Raw genomic sequence first — 27602 nt, 5'->3', positions numbered from 1 at the left:
GCTGGGGCATGCCTAAAGGCCACTGACTCACATGCGTAAGCAGAGCAAAGGAGCATACACTTTTCCCTTCTGAAAAAGGGAAAGCTATTCCCACACAAGGCAATAACCCCAGCAAAGGTTGTACGGGCTCTTTATCTTTTGGTGAAAAAGTGTTCAAGGCCCGAGGCTCATTCTTATGCAGCTGGATGAGGGTCAAAAGACTGCACACACAAGACCGCTTTTCTCAACAATTTTGGTTTTTTAAAAATACTGCTTAAACTATTTACAATAGTCAAGACATAGAAGCAACCTAAATGTCCATTGACAGATGACTGAATAAAGAAGTTGTTATATATATATATATTGCAATAGTATTCAGTCATAAAAAAAGAATAAAATAATGCCATCTGCAGCAACATGGATGGAGCTGGAGATTATCATATTAAGTGAAGTAAGCCAGAAAGAAAAATACCATATGATATCACTTACATGTGGAATCTAAAAAAAGGACACAAATTTATTTACAAAACAGAAACAGACTCACACACATAGAAAACAAACCTATCGTTACCAAGGAGGGAAAGGGGGTGGAGAGGGACAAATTTGGAGTTTGGGATTTGCAGATACTACCTACTATTTATAAAATAGATAAATAACAAGATCCTACTGTATAGCACAGGGAACTATATTCAGTACCTTGCAATAGGACCTTGAAAAAAATATGAAAAGGAATATATATATGTATAATTGAATCACTATGCTGTACACGAGACATTAACACAACACTGTAAACTGACTATACTTCAATTAAAAAATATTGCTTAAAATAGTATTTATTTTGATTATTGAGCTTTGGCATCCACTTAGATTTTGCACTTGAAGAGAGCACCGCGCTCACTTTACCCTAATCCCTGAAGATTATTGTTTTAGAGACCAAGAGCCTCCATCCCAGCCCAACAACCCACAGTCCCTGATTCCACTGGGAGCAGAAATAATGGCCCCCTAATGTCTATACCCCAATCCCCAGAACCTGTGAGTATGTTCCCTTATATGCAAAAAGGATTTTGCTGATTAAAGTCAAAGACATCAAGATGGGGAGAGTATCCTGAATTATCCATGTGGGCCCAATCTAATCACATGAATCCGCTAAAGCAGAGAGTTCTTTCCAGCTGCAGGCCACTACAAGTATTCAATTTGCCACTGCAGGCTTTGAAGACATAGGAAGGGGACCATGCACCAAGGAATGTAGGAGGCCTTAAGAAGCTGCAAAAGGCATATAAATCTCCACCAAGGAATACAGCCCTACACCTGGATTGTAGCCCAGTAAAACCCATGTGGGACTTCTGACTTCCAAAACTGTAAGATAATGAATTTGTGTTGTTTTTAAACCACTAAGTTTGTGGTAATTTGCTATAGCAACAATAGAAAAGTAATGCAATCCATTCTCTCTCTGCTGATTGCATATCTCCATCTCTGCCACTGGGACGCAGGACTACTGGGCTTCACTGCCTATCAAGTTTTCATAACTCAAAACCCCGAATCTCTGAAAAAAGCAACTGATGTCTTAGTACATTTTAATCCCAGAAATGTTTCTCTTACAAATTTTCCATGCCTCTCCTCCAGAAACTTTCTGAGTTCTCAAATCAAGAGCTTCTCTCCAAGGAAAACAACAGGACAACAATATTCAAGTTCCAGAAATCCTGTCATGTAGTATTTCCTCTGTTTGAGAAATTCTCAAGATTTCCCAAAATGGAATAATTTGCCCCCTCAACTGCATTTCTTTAAACTAATTACCTACATGGTGTTATGAAATATTAAGTGATCTGTGGTACTCTAGAAGACTTTCAGCAGTCAACAAATGAGGGGCAATGGGCCTAGGATTCAGGTGTGGCTCTGCCCAGGTCACATTAATTCCCTGGGATTCAATTTGTTTTTATGATTGAACCCCCATATTTACATCCTGCTGTTTGGAATTAAAATATAATCTTTCTTACAGACCCAGTTCAAACCCTGATGCTTCATCTCTCAGACAAGATGAATTTAGAGAACGATTTAGAAATAAACCTGAAGGGGTCTGCTTCAGTGGACTGCATATAGAGCAGTTAGAGAAGGGAGGAGACAAAGGAATTAGGAGAGATTGGCTCAGTAGGAGATGGGGTTGGAGGCAGGAGGCAGGTGATAGCATTAACCATTTAGAATTTCACTTGTACAGTTCAGCACGACAGAGGGCCTGAAGTGTCTAGATAAAAAATGGGCTCAATAAAAATCTGGCCACTCATATAAACAGTGTTTTAACTTAAGGAAAAAAGGAACCTTTAAAACTCCAAAAGTGATAAATTTCAATCTCTAATATTAAGCTTATTCATGAATAGTTCAATTCACTCAATTTTTACTAAGCTTTAAAATATGAAATGCATGCACAAAATCAATTTTCCATCTGCATTTCTAGGTAGGAAATGGAAAGAATAGAAATAGCTTTAACTGGAGGTCATTTGTTTTAAAAATGTTTAATAAACTTGGCTATAGAACAGTATCTGCAAATTATAAGGGACTATTTTGCATAACAGAAAGTTGTATAGTCTTGGCCTGATGCAAGAGATTAGCAGATTGGTTCAAATTTGCCATCCACACTTCCTAGTTTTAGAAGTGATCCTCAAACGTATACTTCCACATCCACATGCAAATAAATAAATGTGAAGTGTCATCAACAGCTTTTTTGTAGTCTAAAGTATTCTGTCTTTAGCTTAAGACCAGGGCCTGAAGATCTACCAAAATCCTGAAAATTAAATATCGTATCAATATCCCAGGGTTCTCTTCCACTCAAGCGACAATCGTTTTATTTCAATTCAATACCTAGAAGCCAAAATAGTATTATTATGGAAACCCCAGGAACGTTGGCGTCCAAAAATAAAGAAAGAACAAAGAAAAGAAAAAAGAAGGCTCTCAAGTTAAAAAGAAATTAATTGGTTGTGCTTTTTGGGGCATTTGATTGATTCTTCATATTTCTAGGAAAAGGAAGCTAGGAACAGGAATCCCTTTGGAGTTTTTAGAGGACATGGTTTCCTCCCACTGCTGGCTGCACAGAGCACTTGTGATTCCAAGGCAATTAGGCACTGCCAAGAAAAATCTCTGTCCCCATAAGCAAATGGGCCCCCATTCCCAGCTCAACAGCAAGGATGCACCTTTGTACTTCTTGGGCGAAAACAATGGTTTAGAAATTGAATATCATAAAATAAAGGCTGTAAGTCTTCATCGTTCTTTAAATTATCTAATAACTGAGCTTCCTTTCCTACATATTTAACAGAAGAACTATATTAATAAGACATAAGATGAAAAATTTAAAAACTTGACACAATCTTATAAAAGACAGTCTTAGAAAACACACAGTCCTACTAACAGGCATTTTTCACAGTTGATACAATAATATTCCCCCAAGTTTTTCTAAAGAAACTATGGGGCAAAGAAGCATTTGATTTTTTTCTTTTGATGAATTAATAAAATCAATATAACCTGACAGTTATATTTTATGTGCATATGTTGCATATAAAATGTTCATGTATATTTTATTGATTTTTTTTTCTTTAAAAAAATTTTTTTACCTCATTGTTTCTATTTAATACTTTCTACTAACAAGACACCTGGATCTAGGGTTCTATGAATCGGGCAGCAGCTATGCACCAAAATGCATGTGAAGCAAAATTTCCCTATCTTTAAAGTCACAGCTGTGTGCATTTTCTGCCCTCGGAACACTTTCCTAGAACTTAAAAAAACAGAGTGGCTTTTTTTCTTATATTAGAAAAGTGTTCTAATATGTCCTCAGAATTTTTGGAAACTTACAATTTCCACGTAATGGCAGCCCAACATGTATGTAGACTCCATTAATCCTTTCTTCGGTTTAACAGATATTCCTATTCAGAAGATTTTGGTACCAATAAAGCTGGTCACCAACTTCAAAAGCTTTATATTTTGGAGATACAGGTATGAGGAAATATATACATATATATTCATTATTTTTTTCTGAAATGTATGGTTGTATATTTATACAAGCAGCTATATCTCTATGGTGTCATATAACGTCAAGCAAAAACTGCACTGGACAGTTAAACAGGCCAGGAAGACTGTTTTCAAGCTATTGCAATAGCGGAGAGAGACTGAACTCAGTTCTGCAGAAAGAAAAGGTGGGAGGGTTTTTAAAAGCTGGGGTGATCTAGTGGAAAATACGAGAGGACATTAGTGGAAGTCTGATCAGTGTGATGTGTGGGGAACACCGAGTTATTCCTGAGTTTGCCAGTGTATCTCTCTGTGATTAGCCATCTGGGTTTGCTAGTCTGTGCTGTCAAAGTTAGGCTCCTACCCTCCAAAAGAGACTGGGAGACGGGTGCTATCTCCTTTTATGTTCTTTGACATGTGTCCCTGGTCCTTAAGAAAGACATTTCCTGGGCTGTGAAACTGGCAAGAGGCTGGGAGAAGATTTACATCGTTCCAAAGAGGCAGAGAAAGAACTGACAATTACAAGTTTTCTGAAGTAAATGTTTTAAGAAAAGGGAGGTCAGAGGACTAGAGGCAGGAAGCCTCTAAGTCTTAGGCAAGCAGGGGGAAGGTGAGATCCTCCTGGTCAGTAACAAGGAAAGGGAGACTCTAACACTGAAAAAGTTACTTTTGAAGAGCATTTTAAAGGAAGAAAGGCCACATCGAAAGGAGGGGGAAATGGTCCATAGCTGAGGTGGGGCTCTGCCAAAAGCAAGATGACAAGTGTCCCTTCGGCACTGGGAAACAGAATCCTGGGGGTCAGAGTGGAAAGTCTGAGCCGGGCCAAGGATGCCCATTAGTTACAGGAAGCCAGAGGGTGAAGTGCCTTGACACCTGTGATTAAGAGAGTTAATCTGGCTTGAGAGGTAGTTGGGCACTGGCACCAGGCTCGGAAAGGGAGAGTGATGCAGTCTGAGAGAGGCTGAGCACGCTGCCTGCGACAGCTGTGAGGGATCTGAGGGTGCAGGGGCTGAGGCGCCAAGACCAATAAGGAGTCATTATCTGGCAGACCAGACTGCCAAGTGCTCCATCTCCCCACTCGCTCCCACTCCGGCCCTTCTCCGTCTGTGCAGCACTTTTCCTGTCTCTCTCCTTAATTATCTTGTCACACTCCAGTCCCTATGACCACCTTTTTAAAAATCCAACTGCCCTTCTTGTTCCTTTGAAATCTCTCCACAAGGCACACTTCAGCCCTGAGATTTAAGATGTAATTAAATTACCAGGCCCTTTAGACAGAAGATGCAAAGCAATAAATAAGATAGTTTCCTAAGTTGGCCTGATCATAAGACCCAACCTGGGGTAGTTTTTTTTTAAATACATATGTTTGGGGTGTTCTTAAAATATAAATTCCTGGGCCCCACTCTAAACCCACTGAAAAGTGTTATCCTTGGAGGGGGAGTATTGCAAAGTATTTTTCAAAGAGAGTGCCCCAAATGACAGTTATGATCTGGCAGCATGAGAAATGTGTTAAGGAATAGCCTGTAGGTGGTAATCTTAGGAGAGAGGCTTCATAGAATTGAGTTTTTAATGAGTTATTGTTTAAACTATTTTCCTCTCTGTTTTGGTTCCTGATAGTAACAGTACATGAGGCTAATGGTCGATACCTAATAAATGATGTTCCCTGGAGGACTGGTAAAACCCACTTATAAAACCCACTGGTAAAACTGGTAAAACCCACTTATAAAAAACTTAGAAAGTACGTTTCTGCCAAACACTGGCCTGAAGGAATGAGTGTAATAAGAGGAATTCACAGATGTATGACAAAGACTCTAGAGGCAAAGCCACCCACTGAGGGTGATCCAGAAGCTGAACATGAGAATGAGGCCCTGGACCCCCTGCTACCGAATTTTTAAGCTGAACTTCTGTGTCTCTAGCCCTACCCTAGTGTAGAAAACCTGTAGTGGATAAACATCTGGATGAGGAACGACTATTCCACCATAGTGACGCCGCCAGCTTCATACAGTTGTGCACCAAGTGAGTCAACGCTGAAAATGCCCCTTTAGAACTTTGAACAAATGTGAAACAAAGTGTCTTGAAGGAATAAAATGTAACCAGCAGGATTATTTTAATCAGCCCAGTTTTCCCCATTAGGAAGAGCCGTGAGAATCTATCCCAACCAAGCCCTTTGTGAAAACAAGCCAGAGGAATCTGAAGGAAGAGCTGGAAGAAGCACTTGTAGCCACACATCAAACAAGGGGACAGCCTAGTGTCATCTGCACTTTTCCACTAAGCTTCCCACCTGGCTTCCCCCAGTCTCCGGGCTACATCTGCCTGGTAGCTAAGCAGAGAGCTGGACAGAAAAGGGCACCCATTTTGATTTGGGATTTGAAGTTTGGACAAGAGCAGAACAAGAGGATAACAACTTTCACCAACATCTATCACTTTCTGGCTAGCCCTGGCGGGACCCAGTGCTCATCTGATTGTTTACTGATCCTTTTTGTCAAGACTACCATTCTGCCTCTCCAGCTGATCCAGATGTTGTCCCACTGAAATTGAGTGATTTTATCTTTTCAAAGTGCTGTCTTCTTTTGGTCAGGACCCTTACCTAATTTTCAAACATGAACTAAATAATGAGCAGTCTCTGCAGAGCTTTCCATGTCAAAAGTTTTTATTTTCCAAGCACGTGGCGGAATTATATATGTAAGTTTCCGGCACAGAGTGAAATGCACTACGCTGACAACAGCCCCATCCTGTCCCTTATGGAGAGCCCTCGGGATATTTAATTTGCTTTTCAAATGCAATGGGAAAAAGTGAATTTTTTTTTTTTTTTTTTTTTTGCCCTTGCCTTTTCTTCTTTCAATGAAAGTATTGGTCTGAAAAGAAGAAAAAAGAAAACCAATGGGTAGAAAACACAAACAGTACAGAAGAAATGAAACAAGAGAGAAAGCAGAGCATTGAAGAATCAGTATTGCAGTCTATTATAGGCACACTCTAGGAAAGATTTTTTTCCAGCTATACTGAAATATAATTGGCATACATACAACATTGCGTAAGTTTAAGGTTTATGTGTTGATACATTTAAGATTACCACAGGAGCACCTCCATCACCTCATGTAATTACAACTTCTTTTTTGTGGTGAGAATATCCAGGATTCACTCTCTTAGCAACTATTAAGTATACAACAGAGTACTGTTAACTATAGTCACCATGCTATGGGTTAGATTTCTGGAAGTCATTCATCTTTTTAATTTCAGCTTTATTAAGTAGCAACTGACATACAAAATTGTTAAGATATTTAAAGTGTATGTCATGGCGATTTGATAGACATACACATTTTTTAAAGAATTCCCCTCACTTAGTTGATTAACATACCTATCACCTCATGTTTTTCTTTTTCTTTTTTTAATTTTCTGCGGAGAACATTTAATTTCTATACTTAGCAGATTTCGCTTACATAATACATCATGTTTTACATTAGATCCCCTCAGATCCCATTCATTTAACCTCTGAAAGTGTGTACCCTTTACCTGCCTCTCCCTATTTTCTACACCCACCTCCAGCCCATGGTAATCACCATTCTAGTTCCATTTCTCTGAATTTGCCTTTTTTGTTTGCTTATTTTTTAGAGCCCACAGATTAGAGATACCACATAGTATTTGTCTTTCTCTGTCTGTTTTATTCACTTAGCATAATGCCCTCAGGGTCCATCCATGTTGGCACAAATAGCAAGGTTTCCTTTTTTAAGGAAATAATATGAGTAATATGCCAATGCATATGCAAAATATTTTTAAGGCAGTTTGAACATGGATACAATGGAAAAAGAAGGAAATACTAAGGCATTAGTAAGAATAGTGAAGGGGAGAAAAGTGTGTATGTCCTTTGCCTAATATGCTGATTTATCACAATGATAACCTCTGACCATTTTTAAGCATTCCATGGTTAAAAAGTATAATGATACCACTGCTAATTAGTTATCATTTACTTGTTTTTCACTTTGTGCCGGAGACTAACCTAATCACCTTACATATATTTACTCATTTAATTCTCACAGAAAAAGTTATGAGTTATATTATTATCCCCATTTTAGAGACAAGGAAACTGGAAAAACATAGGTTTAGAAATTTATCTCAGATCATAGAAGAAGGAAGTAAGACACCAGAATTCAAGTCCAGTCTTCCTGACCCCAAGATTAGTGCTCTTTATCATTATGGGCCATTAATTTTTCTTTGTAAGTTACAGCAAATTAGTGCTAGCTAGAACTAAAATCTATAATATTATTTTAAACTTTGCCTAGGAGTAATTACTTGATATTAATGATATTGATATCAATGCTTGTTGTTTCAGTAATGAGGTCATTTACTATAAACAATCATTGAATCTTAGCCATGCCTATTAAAAATCTAATTGCTTGGACAATACAGCATAACCCCATCGCCATCATTTCTGTGGTGACTTTTACTACAAGATGTAGGAGAAAATAAACATCACCTGGGGACTTACTCTCACAAGCTCAAACCTATACAATCACAACAAGATATAAAAATTCCAACGATATGGTTAATGGCATGGCTGCACCAGTTCGTTTTGTTACTGCTGTTCCTTAAATACTGATGCACTATTTTTCAAGGATAATAAACCTGTCACAGTACCTGGAATATTCATTCAGGAAGCTGACCCCAGTGCTGTGAATGTTGACTGAGGGACCCACTTAGAAGTGCTATAATAAGGGATAGCTTGAGACCCTGCTTCTTATTCTGGGAGCAGGTATCAAGCTCCCCTCCCCATTCCCAAATAGGTGTGGCTGGATGGGGCTTGCAAAATGAAGGACTAGAGAAAGAAAAGTCCCACAGTACTGCTTTAAACAGTTAATGAGCCATCAGGGCAGAGATGCTCACCTTGGGACATCAGCAGCACCTCACAAGAATATGCCTTGTATTCTAAAAAAGACAACCTTGGAAAACTCTTCATTATTAACAGAAGAACTAGCAAAGGATTGACAAAGTCTTAAAATTATCTTGTCCCCTATAAATTGTAAGCTCTTCATTAAACACATCAGAATACGTTCTAAGGAGGATTTTTCAGCTGAAAGTAGGCTATTCTGCCACTCTCCATGTTGAGACTGTTCCAGGGAGAGTAGATTCTATGATGAAGGTGATTAAGGTAATCAGCCAGGCTGAGTCAGACACTGAATCCAGTTGCTGCCAGTGGACCTGCTGGCAATCACCAGAAGAGTGCACTTTGGAGGAGAATTTCTCTCCACAAGTACTCTTATGTTTGTTCAAGTTGAAAGTAAGTTGGAGGAAGAACTATGCTTGAAAGTTTTCTAGTGCACAAACTACAACTTGCGTTACAGTGTGTCTCTGTCTGACCAGTAGGCACTGACCATATACCAAAGGGTATTCTTTTGCCATCTGTGTCCATTTCCAATAAACTACTTTGCACACAATGAGTCCTGGATAAACTGATGTGATAAATCAACTAAGAAAGCTCCAACTTTAATTAATCAAGGTCATTTAAATCTGTATCATTAAGGCCAACATCTTGACGATGTGCTTTGAAGACTGATGACAGCTACCACCCTTGAGAAGTTTTTTTGGTACCAAGTACTATGCTATTTGCTAGCCATATTAACAAAGTCCCTCCTGCCGAAAAGTTTTAGTCCCAATACCTGTCTCTTCTTCTATCTATGCTATCTAGATATTCCTACTTGTGGAGGCCTATTAGTTTTCATTTTTTAATTTTAGAGCTGGAAAAAACTTGAAGGATAATTTAGTCCAACCACCTCACAAAAATTTGACTTTTTCCAGTATGGTAGCCACTAGCCACATGTGGCTATAGAAATTTAAATTGATTAAATTTAAAATTCAGTTCTTTAGTTGCACACATTTCAAGTGTTCAATACCCACAGGCAGCTAATGGCTACCATATTGAACAGTGCAGATATGGAATATTTCCATCATCACAAAATTCCATTGGATGGCACTGACATAGGCAAATGAGGGTACTACTGGTATGATATAAGATGATTACAGGTGGTATACAAAGGATCCCTTTTTAATAGCTATTTATTATTTTAATGTGTATTAGAAATTATATATTTACAGCTCAAAGTCATTGTTCCACAGGTACTATTGCTGAGGATAAAAGCTAAAATATGCGTTTAGGTTTAAAGAGAGAACTGGTTCAAGAACATACACTTCAAGGGTTACTGCGATATGACAAAATTGTGAAGGTGGCAGGTGAATGTGCGAGGCTTGGGAAACTGGGGGTTAGATTTTAAAAATAAAATTTAAAAGAATAGGTAAAGTTTCCAGAAGGCCACAAGTATTATTCTGGAGCATCTTATCTCCTCCTAAACAAAGATTATCAGATCAAATGACTAACAGGTAGAACAAGGAAGGAAGTGGGAGAGGAAGGAAGGGAGGGACGATGGGAGGGAGGGAGTTGCAAAGCATGGAATTCTCAGCAGGGCAGAGGAATGGACACAGGGAGAGTAACCTCAATAAGCTGAGAGGCCATGTGAGGGGAAGGAAAGGCCATGTCGGGGCACCACAGGCGCTTGCTGGGGAAAGCACAGACAAGAAGAGAGCACAACTTTCCAATGTGGGGAAAATCAGTGGCTTCAGGAAATCATCCCTCACCTTTATCTACAAGTTTTGGAGTTTTGATGTGTATAGTACATTTCTGATAGGAACAAACTTCCCAGAGTTTCAAAACTATAATCTTCCTCGCTACTTTCACTGACTACAGTAGAAATTTCATTAGAGAAGACTGGAGTGAAAAGGTGAGAGCAGTCACAATAAAAGATTATTTAATCTCCTAAGTAAATTTTCTAATTTACTGATCCTTGAGCTAATCCGATAATACCTTCCAATCTTGCCAAGTCACATTTTAGGGAGCTACAGGTGCTGATGGCGCTACTCCAGTAACCTATCAAGCAGCCCCAAGTGTTCATTACATGGTCAACAAGGCGATAGGAGAGGCTGTAACTCACACATTTGATTTCACTACCCAAATCTAATGCCCCCTGAGGAGTATTTAATACTTTGAGCCAAACTTAAGAAGTCCAAAACCCTAGGGGCCAGACTGACATTTTATACATAGAGGGTACAAGCAGCGTCTTCACAGCAAGCATGAGCAAAAGCAGAAGGGAGGTGTCTTCCCTGAGCAGCTGACGGACAAATGCCATTAACAGGACATCACAGAAGAAGCTGGCACAGCTGTTATGAGCATATGAGAGGTTGCCCTGGGAATTCTAGAAATACCTGGATGGACTTCTGCAGGGCAGAAAGCAAGGTGTGAAGTACAATGGTTTTGAAGACGAAAGTAACTGGCCAGCAAAATCTGGTTATAAACTCTAATGCGACCTGACTTGTCACCACAGAAGTGCACGTTCTCGAGTCGCTTGAATTGCACTTGGCAAACACATCCCACATTAATCTCACACAAACCCTGTATTAGGCTCATCAGCTATCGTTGCCACCTCACACTGGAGGGTCCTGAGGTTCAGAGGAAGTGTGTTTCTCAACTTAGTTCAGCAACCATTTCTCCTCTCTAACATTCCCAGATCTCAGATTTCTTTTGAGGAATCACATTCACCCCTTCTTTGTGCGCAGACTTTGCAGAACAGTAAATCTAAGTGCCTGCCCTCCCAATATGGAAACCAGAGACTCCTCCTGCCAAAATCTCTCATTGCCACACCACCATCCTATGCAGCCAAGGAAGGCGCATGAGGCCCACTCTTGGCCAATGCAATTTTCTCTCCTAAGGTTTTGAATCTTGAATTGAATTGCTCAAGGATGGAAGAAACAGGGTCATCTTCCAGCTGCAGGGTCTGGGATAAACTCTTGAGTAGCACCCCACCACTGAGACCTTTCAAAACTGCCTTACACCTTAGCAATCAATTTTACTTTCCACGTACGTAAAAGTTTCTGCTACTCGTAACTGTTATGGGTTGAATTATGTCCCTCCAAAATTCATATGCTGAAATCCTAACCTAACCCCCAAGACCTCAGCATGTGCCCTTATTTGGACATAAGGTCATTGTAGATGTTGTTAGATAAGATGAGGTCAGACTCGGATAGAGTCAGCCTTTAACCCAGTATGACTAAAGGTAACTTTATAAACAGGGAAATTGGGACACAGACATACACAGAGAAAACACCATGTGAAGATGAAGGCAGAGATCCAGCCAAAGAATATCAAAGACTGCCAGCAAAGCACCGGAAGTTAGGCAAGAGGCATGGAACAGAGTCTTCCTCACAGCCCCAGGAGGAACCAAATCTGCTGACACCTTGATCTCAGACTTCAGGCTTCCAGAACTAAGAGATGGTAAATTTCTGTGGTTTAAGCCATTTGGTTTGTGTTACTGTTACAGTAGCTTTGGCAAACTAATGCAGTAGCCAAAACACCCAGCCTGGCTTAAAAAAAAAAAAAAAAAAAAAAAAAGATGAATACTCCTAGGGAGTTTAAGCCATTGGTTAGGAAAGACTTGAGCAGCCTGAGGAGAGGAGTTGCTAACCTGGGAAATCTACATAGAAAGTTAACAGACTAGCCCCTAAACAGAGATATAAATACTTTATAAAATGCCTTAGTTTTCCCTGACTTCACAGGAAAAAAAATTGATGAGACCAAGCAGATTTTTGCAGTTAGGAGATAAAGAAAAGGCTGAGGATGAAAAGTAACACAATTTGAGCAGTTTGAGTCTGAGAAAAGGTGTATGATGCACATTTGTCAGGATAAGTTTCTCTGCTATAAGCATGAAGTTTTTTGCTTCTGCTTGGTGTCTAAAAATGATGGATTATATTCACTATTCTCAAGTTGATTCCTTGATATAATGTTAGCAGCTGCTCTGAGTCAGAAGTTAATATGGCGTGGGCAGAAGGCCCAGTTTTGATGTGATTAAGGTAACTAACTTTATCTTTTTAGTGCCCAAGGATTAAATGGTCCCTAATTGGCCCTCATTCTTTAATCAAATAGCTATTGAATATATACTCAGGGACAGGATAGGGTGGGGAATAAGACAGGCAGGTATTCACCCTCAAATTGGAGGGAGCAGCAAATGATACAGGAACTCATGGTTACGTGTATTGTGGGGAAGTCACATTTCACCTGCTAAGTGAAGGTCAAGTGAGAATTAGCAGGTCCAAAGCAAGGTACAACGTCTGAGGGAAGATGTTCTTGTCAGAGAAGGTACTATGAAAGCGCAGAAATGAAACAAAGTATTTGGCAAGGCAGAAACCCTGAGAAAAGTTCACCACGGCCCAGAGATGAGGCTGGAGAGACCAGAAAAGCTAAATTAAAGACTGAATTCTCCTAACATCATTCTAGTAACTATCTGGAGTCTAGATACACAGAAAACAATTAGAAATCTGTTGGCATGATGAGATAGATACTGATTGACTGGATATGATAAGGGCCAAGGAAAAGGAGAGAGTACGATGTCTGGGAGAGGAACAATGCCATGTCACCTCATTGGGGAGATCAAATTTCATACCAGTCTGGCTAACACTACCATTTTGGCTTGTTGCCTTGGGTTCCATGAGGACATGACCATTTCCCATGAGATTTAAATCCGTGACTTCTGGCAAATGCTCAACAGATTGTCTATGACTGGTGCCTCTCATCCCTCATGGCACAGCAAGTCTGGCAAGCCTATAGCCCCCATCTCATTAACTTTTTCCACACAACTCTTGGAACCAGGAAATGTTGACTGTGGACAATTAGGATGAGTGTCTAAGCCACAGCCCTCCCTTCACCTGGAAGTTCTGTTACCTCTCTAATGAATTGCTTTCTCCTTCTTTCCAACAGTACAGAGGGTAGTCAGTAAGCTTGCTGGCTAAGCAAATATTCAACTGGGAAACAAAATGTAAGTGGGGTGCAGCCTTCTTCAGGAACGCTGAATTTCCCAAAAGGGAACTCTTCTCTCTCCCCAGAAGTCCTCTTCTATTGATCGGGGGTAGGGAAATTGTATTTGCAAGACTTATTTTCTGCAGAAAGTTGTTTGATCCCAGAAACTGTTGGTTCCCTGCATTCAGAATTCTAGGTACCCAGTACCTTCTCTACACAGATTGGGGACTTGCTAAAACTTGGAGCACAAGTGAAAATCCTCTTCATCCTCTTGTTATAGTAACTCAAACATTTTATTCTAAAACTCTTTAGGGCACCTGAATATGGGAATATAAAATTTTAGTAGGACATTTTAAAAATAGCACAATGGGTTAGCTGTCTATATTCTTAAAGCATCTGATTGAACCATGCAGTCTTAAGTATTGAAATGCCTATACTTTCAAGTATACAACCTACTCACTTGGTAGGGAGTGACTATTGTAAGTACTTGATAGCTTGCTAGCTTCCTTGGTGGGACTGACAAAGAAGCAGCATAACTAATTGAAAGCATGGCATGTAGGGTACGATCAGGTAGAAAAAATCGACATGTGGCTTTCTCAGCTCCATATTACCAATCTCAATTTTTTTTTTATTAAGAGTTGATTAATAGACCAGGTCAGCCTGTCAGAAAATAAATTTTAAAATGATTTTTGAATTCACTGAGTTTTAAGTTCCAAAACTTTCCACCAGTCAAAGGTGATACTGCACTCAAGTGGACACTGAGTTCCCAACACAATTAAGGCTGATGCTTCTGGTTGTCTTTCTGAGGCCACCACCCACCCTTACGTGGCTGATTAGATTCCACTCCTGAGAACAGATACTAAACACGTTTCCAGTGACAGCAATTGCTTTAAATTCCTTAAAGCCTTCAAAATAGAGAATGTTTAATTTAGAGCTCTTAGTTAAAATAATTAGCAATTAAGACTCCAGGAAATTACATTTAAATCACTCCTGTAGAAACCTTGAAAAGTTCCCAACCAATTGAAAAGTTCCTATATGATAAAAGACTAGATTGCTCGTTGTTAAAGTTTTTGAACCACCCTTTCCTCTACCTTTTTAATTTAAATCTAATGTAGCCTTAGCCTAATCCTAACAGAGCACTAGGCTCAGTTTCACGGTCGCGGAACTGCTGTAGGGGCACCCTTGCTGGGGTATTTCCTATGGCAGTTTAACCAATGGCTCCTCTTCATCTTCACCCTAAGATAGGAATACCACCCCACCACAGATCCAAAGATTTCAAAACATCCTTCCTGATTTAAAAAAAAAAAAAGTCTAAACATCTTCTGCCTCCAAGAAGTAGTTCCTTACTAACTGGAATTTAAGTCATGATTCTGGGAGCTGCCCTCATGAACTGTAGCAATGCCTGTCTTCAGTTCTGCCCCATCCTCCCCTTTCTCCCCTCCCCTCGCATTCAGGATCCATTGCGTCCAAGCACACAGTGCCCTCTGCATCCTTCATAACAGCAGCAAGGATCTCCTTTACGGCAGCGCTTACGAGCCCTTTTCTAGCTCACCTTTGATCAAAACTTCTTGCCCTATGTCCCAGAATCTATCAGGGAGCAGGCAATTTGACATGCTTTTCTTAAAAGTCAGTTCTATGAACGCATTAATAAACAACAATGGCATAACTTCCTCAGAAAACATTTGTTTTCAAATTGCAGCCTTCAATACCTTAATCCAAAACAGTGGCACTCTGGCAAAGACAGAGGAAGAGGTACTGCGAGACAAGGGAGCCTTTGGCTTCTCAGTTCATATATTCCAGTCACTACTTAGTTTTATGACTGACTTCACTCACATATTTAATTAAATTACAAAACCAAGAGCTGGAAAGGATTTAGAGATAAGTCCACATTTCCACTTTAAAGATAAAAAAACAAAACAAAAAGCACTGCAGCACAAAAAAGTTAAGAAAACTGTCCTACAGTTACTAAACAGAAAGAGAAGCCAGGACTCCTGGCTCTGGTTCTGACACTTGTTCCCTTATCTCACAGACTTTCTGTTAATGAGCTTTCCAGAAAAATATACGTGCACCACTAATTCTTTTTATCTGTCGTTCACAACTGGGCAAGGTGAGATGGGGCTGGAGAGAGCATATCCACAAGGCATGTTCAGATTAAAAAGTCGTAATTAATATTAGAATATACTTCCAAATTGGGAAAATGAAAATGCTATTGCTTTGATAACAAAAACTATAAGTAGTAAATTGTAACAAAATACTGGCAGGGAACAATTTCATCCCATGTGTATCAATGATTCTCAAAGACTGATGATGGAACTGGAGGCATATCAAAACCTCCACAGGAAGAGGGAGGGTCTTAGCTTTGTCTGAAACATATAAAGTATTTTGACTATCTTTTTAAACTTTTGGTTCCACTCATAACATATTGCAAGAAATAGAAAAATACAGAAAAAGTAAAACCATCACATATTCAGTCACCGTATTCAAAACATTATTTTACCATATTTGCTTAACATGCCTCTTTGTTATTTAAATTTTTTAAGACATAAAACATACAGGCCCAAAGATCCATCGGGAACATGCCCTCCTGCCTCTCTTCCAGTGACAAGCACCCTAATCAAGTATGTATGTATCTTTGCCTTTTAATTTGTTCTATTTTATCACATATACATATATGCATAGATAATGCATGTTATTGTTTGATTTTTTTAAGTTTACATAAAGGATACTACTATTGCATATATCTTTTTACAGCTTGTTTTTCATTAAACATGCTACTCATGAGATTTTTTTCATATTTATATATGTGAATAAATGCTGTATAACATTCATTGCATAAATAAGCTCAGCTTCTCTCTCTAGTCTCCTACTGAGGGACAGTTATACTGTTTTCATTTTTTTCACTTTGTAAACAGTGCTGCAATGAAATCTTAGTGGATGACACCTTGTGCGCCTGTATGAAAGTTTTTGTAAGCTGAATACCTAGAATCAGAATTTTAGAATTCTAGAATTTCCATGCATATTAATAATGAAATACTGTTTTCCAAAGTAGTTGTGCCAATTTATCCTCCTGCTAGCATTACCTGAGTCCTGTTTCCCCACATCCACACCAACATGTGGTGATATCAGAAGTCTCTTTCTTACCTCTTGGGGAGGAAAAGATATCTTATATTATTTTAATTTGTATTCCTTATGTATCAATGAGGTTGAGTATATTTTCATTTGGTATGAAATACTCCATTTCCCCATCTGTGAACTGCTTTTTCATACCCTTTCCCCATTTTCTAATGGGTCATTTTTCTTTTTCTTACTGATCTGTGGAAGACTTTACATATTCTGAATACTATTCCTTTGTCACTTACATAGATGGAAAATGTCTTTTTCTCAGTGTGGGTTGCTTTTAGCTCTGTTTATGGTATATTTTATCATGCACAGGTTTTTAATTTAGTTAAGTCAAGTTTGTCACTATTTTATTTTGCTATGTTTATTTGTTGCTTAAGAAATTTCTCTTACCTGACATTGTAAAATATTACTCTATATTATTTTTTGAAAATTTTAAAGGTGTGTATTTCACATTTAGTGTTTAATCAGTCTTGCTGTTTATTTTCATTTATGGCATTAAGTAGGAGTCTAACATCCTTTTCTCCAAGGATAGCCCATTGTCACAGCACTATATCTGACCAGCCCAACTTTCCCCTGTGGGTTTTTAAAGGCCACTCTACTCTGTGCATCTACATAGAGATAGGTCTGTTCCTAGGACTCTGTTCTCTTCCATTGGTCTGTTTGTCTGTCCCCAGTACATAACTGTTTCATTGAATATAATTATATAGTAAATTTTACTCCTGGTAGTGTCTCTTCTTTTTATTCTCCTTCTCTTTCTCATCCTATTCTCCATCTCCTTCTATAAAATTATTTTGGGCCATTCTTGGTTCTTTTTGCATTTATATGATATTTAGGGCCATCTTATAAAGTTCTGTGAAACTAATTTGACAAATCAATTAGAGACCTTTATCATTATTTAGAGAACTACTATCTTTCTAATAGTAAGCCTCCCAGTCCTTTCATAGTCTCTTCTCCATGTATTTAACTCTTTTAGGATTTTCAGTAGAATTTTGTAATTGTCTTCATAAAATCATTGCACTTCTTTTGTTACATTTACCTTCAGGTACATTTACTACATTTTATGGAGGGTATGAAGGGACACTACTGATTTTTTACATTGATCTTGCATCCATGAACCTAGCTGAACTATTACTGGTACCAACAGTTTATAGATTTCCTTATATTTTTCTGTGTAGAAAATCATATCATCAGCAATAATGACTATTTTTATTTTTATTTCTGATTTTTTCACATTAAAATTTTTTAAATTAATTAAATCGTTTTACTACACTAGCTAAAATCTACCGTACAATAATAAAATGAAGTGGTGATAGTAAGCACCATTTACAAGCAGTTTACATGGCATTTTAATGTTTCCCCATTAAGTATGATATTTACTGTAAGTTTTTGGTTGATACTTTATATCAGATTAAGTAAGTTTCCTCCTATTCCAGTTTTAGTATGAATGTATGGATTGCTTTGATTTTTACCCTGAATAGGTACTGAATCTTATCAAATAATTCTTTTGAATCTGTTAGGATAATTGTTTTTCGTCTTCAATTTGTTTATACGGTGAATAACGTTACTAGATTTGTTTTGGTATTTTTCACATGAACCCTCCTTGGTCATGCTATATATTTTAGTACATTTTTGGATTTTTAAATTAATATTTATGATTTTGCATAATTTTCATAAATTCAACTAGCCAGTAGTTTTCTTTTGTGCTACTATGGTTCTGACAAGTTTGGGATTCAGATGTTTACTGTCCTTATGGAACAAATGATAAGAGTATTTCCTCTTTTCTACTCTCTGAAAGATTTTGTGTAAAAAGTAATTATATCTTTCTTAAACATGTAGAACTTGTCTGTAAAACCCTCTGGGTCTGATTAACTTTATCTGGATTTTTTTTTTAAAGTGCTGATCCCATTTATTTAACAGTAATAAAAACGTTCATCTTTTGTGTAGTCATTTTGGTAAATTTGGATTTTTTTTAGAATTTTATTCTTTTGACAAAAGCTTTCAAATTTATGATCATACAGTTTCCAAATACACACACACACACACACACAAACACTCAATCTGTAATTGTCTTTTTTATTCTTGATATAGTTTATCTATGCCTACCCTCTGTTTCTTTATAAGTCTTGCTCAAAATCTTCCCATTTTGTCTTTTCAAAGAACCAATGTTTGGTTTTGTTGACATTCATTATTGTTTCTTCTCTTTTCTGTTTCATTTATTTTATTATTTCACTCATTTTCTTTGGACAGATTACATACAAATGTCTAGGTTTGTGGTTTCCCAAACAAAGTAAGAATTGTTAAATCAAACCCAAACTCCAGTGAGGCAAAGGCAAGGGCTTGTGATTTCCAGGAGAGACATCTTTACTTTTGCTCAGCTTCTAGATTTACACGTTATGTCCCCATGCTGCCTGGGTGGGTTTTTTTAAGGCCACCTTTTCACCTAGACAGAAAACACTCCCAGGGGCTTGACTCTAGGCAGCAGTCCGGTTTTACCTTCCTTTCCTTGCCTGGACCCAAGGGAAGGACCCTCCCCTGACTCCATCCAAGGGTAAACCCCAAGCATCTGGATTCCCAGGGACCCACTGCTCCGCCCCAAGGCAGAGTTAGCCTCCCTCAATCGCCATTCAGGTTTCCAGTCTTTCTTCAGTTATTACACATGGGGAGAGTTCCATTTCTTCCTTGGGGGCTCAGACAGCTAATTATACTTCGTTGTTGTTGTTGTTATTGTTACATAGTTTCCTGTTTTCTAGGTGTTTGTAGCTAGAGGATGTCTGTTATCTTAGTTGACCATCTTGCCAGAATGACAAGTTTTCAATTTAGAGTGTAACACCCATCGATTCAGTATTTTGATACTCATGCTTCTGTTCTCCTATTAATTATATTAATAAATTGCTACCATTTATACAGCATGGAACATAGGTACAAGGTGCCTCATATATAATGTCATATTTAGTTTTTACAACTATTTTACAGATGAAGAAGCTGAGTATTGGGGTTGTTAAATAATTTTGCCCAAGGTGACACAGTTATTCAGCAGCAGAGCCAGGATGCAACTCACATCTATCTGACTCTAAAACAGCTGTGGCTGATTCCCAAGCCCCTGGTCTTTGTTTTTGTTTTGGTGTTTGTGTTTTTTTGTTTGTTTGTTTGGTTGGTTGGTTGGTTGGGGGTTTGGGGGCTCTTCTGTTCAACATCATCCTTTCCTTATACAAACCTACTAGTTCTAGAGATTTCAGTAAAAACCTGAAAGGTAAGAAAACTGTGGACTTTCACCTTAAAGTGCCTCTAGGTGCTCTATTTACTCACTAAAAATTAATAACTATGTTTTGAATAAAGTTTTATAATTATAAATATTATAAGTTAAGGAGAGAATTAAGAAAGGAGAAACATGGATTTCTGCAACACCAGTTGGATCCTTTTTGAAAGTGAATTCCAAGCATGCAAATGTATTGCAAACCTTCCCCGAGGACCAAGTGCAAAGCAGCTGGCTGGTACTTCTAAGCCTCTCACGGTTCGGCACAGTGGCTCCTAATACTGGCAGAGCCCCTGTGTCACCAGGATCTGCAGAGCGTGGCAAGCCAAATGAAAGAGGAAGTTTGCAATTAATTAAAAATAAATGAAAACAAAAATCTTCCCCCAGTGGCTTGCTTCTCATCTTGGTTGTAATCCACAGTCAACATGTGGAGGCCACGTGGGGCATTTACCAAATGGAAAAGGTATAGGACTGTGTCGAAGAGACCGCAGACTGGGGCTCTGGACCACACTAATAATTCTTTTAAATCCTCTCATTCCACCTAGTCAGGAGACACAGCAGCATTTTAAATCTGACCGACCCATATAAATTACCTTTCTACTCATCCGGCTGTGAAATTAACAGTCGAGGAAGACAGGTCCTGTCAAGCTTGCTGTGCCGGGCTGCTGATGGGTTCAGAATAGGTGGGGGTGGGGACAGGGGACGCGGCACTGTGAGGAAACAAGGAGCCTGAGCTGTGATGGGCACAGCAGCCTCAGACACAGGCGCCGCTGTTCTGGAGCCCGCCACCAGCACGGGAAGAGGCATCACCAAGAAGGCACAAGTGGCCTGGCATCCCCGGTTGCACTGAAGCCCTCAGGGCAGTGAGACTAGGGGCCCACAGCAAAGGCGGCTGGGACAGACATCACGCCCTCCAACAGGGTAAACCATTGGAATTTGAAAAATGAACTCAGAGGAACTTTCCATTGTTAATGTTACCTAAACTCATCAGTGTTCTGGAATAGGACATGGAAACTTTCTTGATCTTGGTTTCTTAAATTTTTAAGTAATACTTTCACTAGATGTTACTACGAAAAGAAAAAAAAGCTCATTCACAATGAAGTTACGTCAATAAATCACTAAATCATGATATAATGTTGTGTTGTTTGAAGATGTGGTTTAGAGGCAGAACCAGCCTTTTACTCCTAAGCTCCATGATTTATTCCACAGCCTCACCAGTCTCCATGAGTGTCAATGAGGCAGTGTCTTTCCTCCATCCTCATATTCTATCTGGATACCTAGCCAGACTTTAAGAAGAATTTGGGTTTCTCTTTTGTTCTACAGCAGAAAAAGACTAGTCTTATCACCAAATTCTTACATACTAGGAGATGAAATACAAGAGAGTGGAATACCCTTACTAGCTCTCCACCACGGGCACCTGCCTGTGCCCACATGTGCACAGGGGAAAACAGAAGTCTAGACTAATTAAATGTAGCAGCACCTATGAGGCTTGGACTGCACTCTGTGATTTGGCCAGATGCCAGCATGGAAGCCAGTGGGCAAGAATGGCTACGGCTGCGTTGCGTGCCAGTAGACCAGAGAAACACAAGCAGGACTATTAGTTAGCAATTGTGATCAACCATTTTATTAATATTATGGGTATCAAGGATTATGCTGATGCCTTACCTTTATTTATTATCCTGTGTTTTCCTCAAAAGATTTGGGACAGGTTTTATTATCCCTCTTTTACAGTCACAACTTATTAGACATAAATTGGAATCTGAACCAAAGTCTGACGCTGAAATGTCACAGAGACTTTCAACTCCATAGTCCACTGAAATTCAGAAAGTGGGGGGAAGACTAACACTGAAATCTTGAACCTTACATTTCCTCCTCTCTTCTCTTTCTCAAATCCCTTACTTCGAAAAGAGAAAACAAAAGGAAGAGCATTCTAGAACGTCTTGTTCTGCTCAGATTATTAAAACTGAAAAACCTTAGACATCACTGCCCATATTCCTGTCTCACATGGGGGAAACCTGAGGCTCAAAGAGCTATTTGCAAATAGTCTCAGTCTTTAAAGGCAGAGTTAGGACTAGAAATAGGTAATGAAAATTCCCAAACTGGTGCTCTTAATTTTATAGCAAGAAAAAAAGAAAAGCATTTTCAAGATCAGGAAATTGCCTTCCTCATCTTTCACTGGTCTCAACAGTCCTCAATAGGAAAGCCTAGAAAAAGTTGGAGAATGGCAAAGTTCTCTTTCTTTGCATTCCCAAAGCATGAATTTACAGCCTCCCACACGAAGGAGAAAATCAAGGCTGTCACACGGAAAAATGTTCTGTCACTTTGCTTCAAAGAGAGAAGGTTGTATTTCAATACCAATATATGTTTTTTTTTCATCCTTAGCACTCAGACAAGAGAGGTTTTGAATGAGGTCAGTGGTGCTAATTTTACTCCAATTTTAACTCCCCAAGCCAGTTAAGTCTATAGTGTTTCTATTTTGGTAATTTGAGTTTTAGTAGTTAAGTTGTACTCTGATAGTCTATATTCCATGAAATTAGACACTGGAGGGAAAACATCTGAGATGTGAAGAAGTCTCCAAAGAAGAAATTCATAATCTTCAAGCTAGAGGAAATTTGATTTACAGGAAAGTTAAACAACAACAAAAAAAACCCCAAGCAAAATAAACAGGATTGACAGGAGCAACGCTTCCTGTGTGGCTGCATATGAATAAATAGGCAAACATTCACATTAGGAATTTAATCCTTCTTTGAAAATATAATTGAAATTGATCCACCTTTATTTGAGTTTCTAACTAAAGTTAAGAAAAATGAGTTTTTAAAAGGAATTTTCTGATCATTTTATCTCAGTTCTAAATCCATCCTTTACTCTGGGGAAACTGGGGCTAGAAGTTTGCAAAATATATTTCTCTTTTGCCAGTTGGCTTCCTGTTAGGTGCTGTAGATAGGAGGTGCTGGAGGAAGGTTGAAACACCAGAAATGGTCCTGTTGGGGCCAGCCTGTGACTTCTCAGAGCCAGGGTCACCATCCTCTCCCCACGGATAAGACCACTTGGCAGGTAGCTCCCCTAATTCAAGCACTGAGACTCCTCCAAGCTGCCAAGGTGCCAGGACCCACGGGCACCATCCTCTTCCCAGCTGTCTGACTGCCACCATCACAGGCTCCCTCCTGAGCTACTAAGGTAGCAGCAGCCTTCAGAACCCTGAAGCTCCTCTTGAGGCTCCCGAGCAACCAGAAGCAGCCCAGACGGCACCCCCTCCTCAATCTCAGTTCTGTGAGACCCCTCCAGTAAACTCTAGGCCTTCACATGCCCCCAGCCCCAGAGGGACAACTGCATCCTGCAGTCGTTACAGCTGGGTATTTGCGTTTTGCTTTTTTCAATCTTCCTGTTTAACCAATCCTCTCTATTCAATTATCTTGTGAAATACCCTAGTGAGTTTTCGGTTTTCTTGACTATACCCTGACATAGAAGTAGCAATGAGAGAATGCGTGAAAAAATAGGTGAAATTGGTGGCCCAAAGGAGTTGGAATGAGGAACACTAACACTGAAAGCTCAAGACTATTATTCTGGATCTGATAAGAAAATGAGGAAAGGAATCTATCATTTACTTTAAATGCAACTATCTTTGGTTTTCAAAGGGCTGCCTTGTGGTAGAAAACTTATAATACTACAAGGTACCAAGAGGGTAGAATTAAGCAGCTTCGAACATGGCAGCATGACAAAATAGAACTTCATTCTCCATGAGAAAGAACTTCCTAACAGTCAGCCAAATTCTTGGCTGGGATGGTCAGTGGATAGAGATATTGTAGAGAAGATTCAGTTTAAGATTCTCAAAACCCTAAGATTCAATGCTACTAGCAATGATTGGAAATAAATAGAAATGTAAAGGAGGGCTGTGTATTGCAACATCCTGTAAGCTAGATTTAATCTTACAGTCCAGAAGCAACCAGAGACCAAACTGATTGCCTGTAGGATCATATTGATTACCCAGAAATTGATCTCTAAAGTGCCTGGAAAAAAGATGCAAGGGATAATTGACTAATGTAGTGGCCTCCTGTCAGTTATACCAAAGGCGATGTGAAAAGTGAGGTATTATTTTTAAGAATTAAATAATGCAGGGCAGAGGCATCCATTGTTTTCCTCTCAGTCACTCCATCATAGATGAGTTCCATCGTGGGGTGGTGGGGGATGGGGGGTGGGATGGAGCGGTGAACTACCTAATGTGCAATATAAAAAACTCTGGAAACTGGAAGCACAACTCTTTTTTAAAAAATTCTTCTGATATTCTCATCTAATGCTGCTCTGAGGTCTCCTTGCTCAATATGGCATTTAGGTAAACCTGCAGTTAAAATGTCCAAAGACGGCCAAAGGGGACCTAATCTCCAATCCAAGTTATAATAGAACAGAGAAATGAAAATGAAAACACGGAGCTCTTAGAATCAGCAGGGGTTTCTGTATGCTGCCCCTTTCTTTCTTCTCACTCCACTGTAAGTTTTCCCCCCAAATACATGCATTTATACTCTATTCCAGTGTTCTGAATCTGAATTTTCAAGTGCTATGGTACACGTTTGGCTGGCCTTTTCCTCTTACAAGATTCTCAAGAGTATTCAAGGCATAAGAAATTCCCAAGAAACAATAACCCTCTGCAGCAAAAGTTATTAGTTATAAAAGCCCCATAACATATATGTTTAGTGTTTTGAAGGCTACCTGAATTTCAAATAATTGTCTCTCAGTAAGCTTTCTGAATGTCCATAATCAACATGGATATAAGGGAAGGGAAGAGAATACATCTCACCTTTCCGTTCTGTCTTTCTCTCATCCCCTTAAAGCAATTCCCTAAAAGCAATTCAGAATACATGCCCACGATGGGACTTTTATTTGATTTCAAGAAACGTTTCTGCTTCCTAAAAAAACTCTTGGGAAGTTTCAGTTTCCACATAGTCAGAAACCAATGGAAGAAAAGAAAACCAAATGCCATGCAAAAGAGCTAAAATTTAACTCAAACCCCAGAGCCTAAGGAAAAAGCTCTGTGGTATTTTATCCATATTCTCCATCCAATAAATATTTACAAATGTAAATGTAATAAGACCCATCCCAAGAACCAGCATTATAATGGCATTTCTGAACAGCTGTTTCTTAACATATTATGTGTTACAAAGAGGTCTCACAGCTTGTTTGCATCCTTTAGGAAACAGATTCGTCTACATCTTTGTAATTACAATTACATGTGACAGGCTCTTCACAGTTTAGTTTTGTTTTGTTTTAACATGTATAAACACAATGGGCTTCGGGTTTGGCTTTCTCTTAAGTTTGCTCCGAGAGCACCAAATTCTGCTATTGGAAACCCGCAGTCAAGAAGTCAGGTCTGCACACCTAAACAGGAGCATAACTAAATGCAAAATGAGGGAATTTAATCACCACCTTCACATATTTGTTAAGAAAATTTAAGCCGCTATTTCTTCACTCTACATCTCTTCATTTAAGCAAAAATGGAATCCTGCGTGATTACCCTGTGAATTCAAAGACAACCTAAAACTGACCATCTGGAAGGCAAGTACTGCTTTCCCTAAAAGTTCTTGCTAACACCTTAGGGCAACGTGGCCACTCCAGAGACACATATGTCCATGCATCTAGAGCTGATAACAGACAGGGATGCAAAAACAATCACTAGGGTTCTTAATTTCACAGAGATGTGGCAAAAAATAATTATGTAGATAAGCTTATTACCACTAATAAGTTGCAAACAACAATACTATTCTATTCTCATAATAATGCTGAATTAAGGTTCAGAAAGATTAAGTGATCTTCCAAACATTACACATCTTGCAAGTGGCAAGGCTGAGATGTGGACTCGAATCTGATTCCCAATGTTAGGTTCTTTCTATGATTCCACTACATATGAAGACAATCCTTGGCTCTGATTCTGCAGAATGGAATTAACTTTATCTTCACCTTTCTCATTCTTTAAGACTCAGTTCAAGTCCTACCTCCCACAATAAATCTTAATTATACTCAATCAGTATTCTTTCCATCCTCTGAAATCTATAACATATATTACCTACCTGAGGATAGTTATCTTGTCAGAGGCATATTGTCACCTCCCCAACCAGGTATTACATTACTTTATAGCTTCTAAAATGCCTAGCTCAGTGATAAAGACAGTAAAAACTCCAAAATGCTTGCTGATTGGATAATTAATTAGTTGAAGGTTTTATCCAAAACCATTTTAAATACTCCCTCTAATCTTCAGTCTTTTTTTTTTTTTTTAAGACAGAGGATCTGGACTTTTTTATTTTACCACTTTGGTATTCCAATTTACCAGTCGCTTGCCCAAGATTCTACCTTGGTTTGCACATGTAGACTTAGCCCAGGGATGATATTCAAAATCTTTAAAATCATTATGTTGGGGTATTGACCAACCAGAATGGAGCAGGGTACCAGAGGCTACTTAGTGTGTCAGGCATTAACCCTTTAGTTGATGAGCTGCAGGCAAAGCTCAGGGATGTAAGTGGCCTTGACGACACATAGGTACTAACAGGGTTAAAGGCTCAGGGCAAGGTCTCTCTACCAACAGGAATGGAAGTACTTCAATAGTTTTCAACAGTTTGACAGGTATGAACAGAATGGCACAAACTAATCATTACCAGCCTTGGCCTGGCCCCAAAATCTTCAAAAGTACTAATTGCCAAAAGAGGAAATAAGCAGCAATCAGGCAAGGTCTATAGAGAATTGAGTCCTTGCTCTTCTATGTGGAAGTTTTTTTAAAAAAACAAATAGAAGAATTCACCATCCTTTCTCCAGCCGTTCGTAGCCAGAATTTACATGTACTTCAGAATTAACTGAACAAGAAACTAGCAGGACTTTGTTTCTAAACTGCAGCCTGAAGTAATTTATTTCAGGATTACCCAATGGCACTTAGTTTTTGAATATTAATATTTGTCATCTTGTACGCTTTCACTGACCCTGCTACCGTTATTATGAATAATTATTATTTATACTCCACCTTGTTCCAAGAAAAATACTTAAGAAAATCTTTAAAAAGATACAATGCATCAAGATGAAATATATTTGCTTTAAGTGGGATGAATTGGATAAGTAAAAGTAAAGGAAGAAAATAAAGAATTAGGAGTGCTGTTTATATTCAAACTACTTGCTCTAAAGTCTGATACATTTGCAAAAAGTGAGCTATGAATTTGGGCACTAATCTTTCTGGTATATAAAACGCAGAAGGAAACATCAGTTTTAAAGCACACAGATTCCTTTGAGATAAAAACAAACCAATTGCTCAGAGAAAGGCACTGATTCATTCTCCTGAGACTGCTATCAACAATGAAGGTATCTGCTTAAAATGGAACTCTGTTACACAGCTGTTTTCTTTAATCAAAAACTTCTTGTAAAACTCTAGTAACAAACAAAAAGCTTAACTTTTGCAGG

General features: G+C 38.8%; 1 long non-coding RNA gene across 3 annotated transcripts in view; it reads right to left on the bottom strand.

Moving 5' to 3' along the window:
• Positions 1–27602, bottom strand: part of LOC106728889 — a 488051-nt gene that overhangs the window by 196243 nt on the left and 264206 nt on the right. The gene's annotated exons all lie outside the window — the stretch shown is intronic.

The sequence above is a fragment of the Camelus ferus genome, chromosome 7 (assembly GCF_009834535.1).
Source record: "Camelus ferus isolate YT-003-E chromosome 7, BCGSAC_Cfer_1.0, whole genome shotgun sequence".
NCBI classification, from domain to species: domain Eukaryota; kingdom Metazoa; phylum Chordata; class Mammalia; order Artiodactyla; family Camelidae; genus Camelus; species Camelus ferus.
The sequence above is the reverse complement of the archived record's forward strand: the minus strand, read 5'-3'. Positions and strand labels throughout refer to the sequence as shown.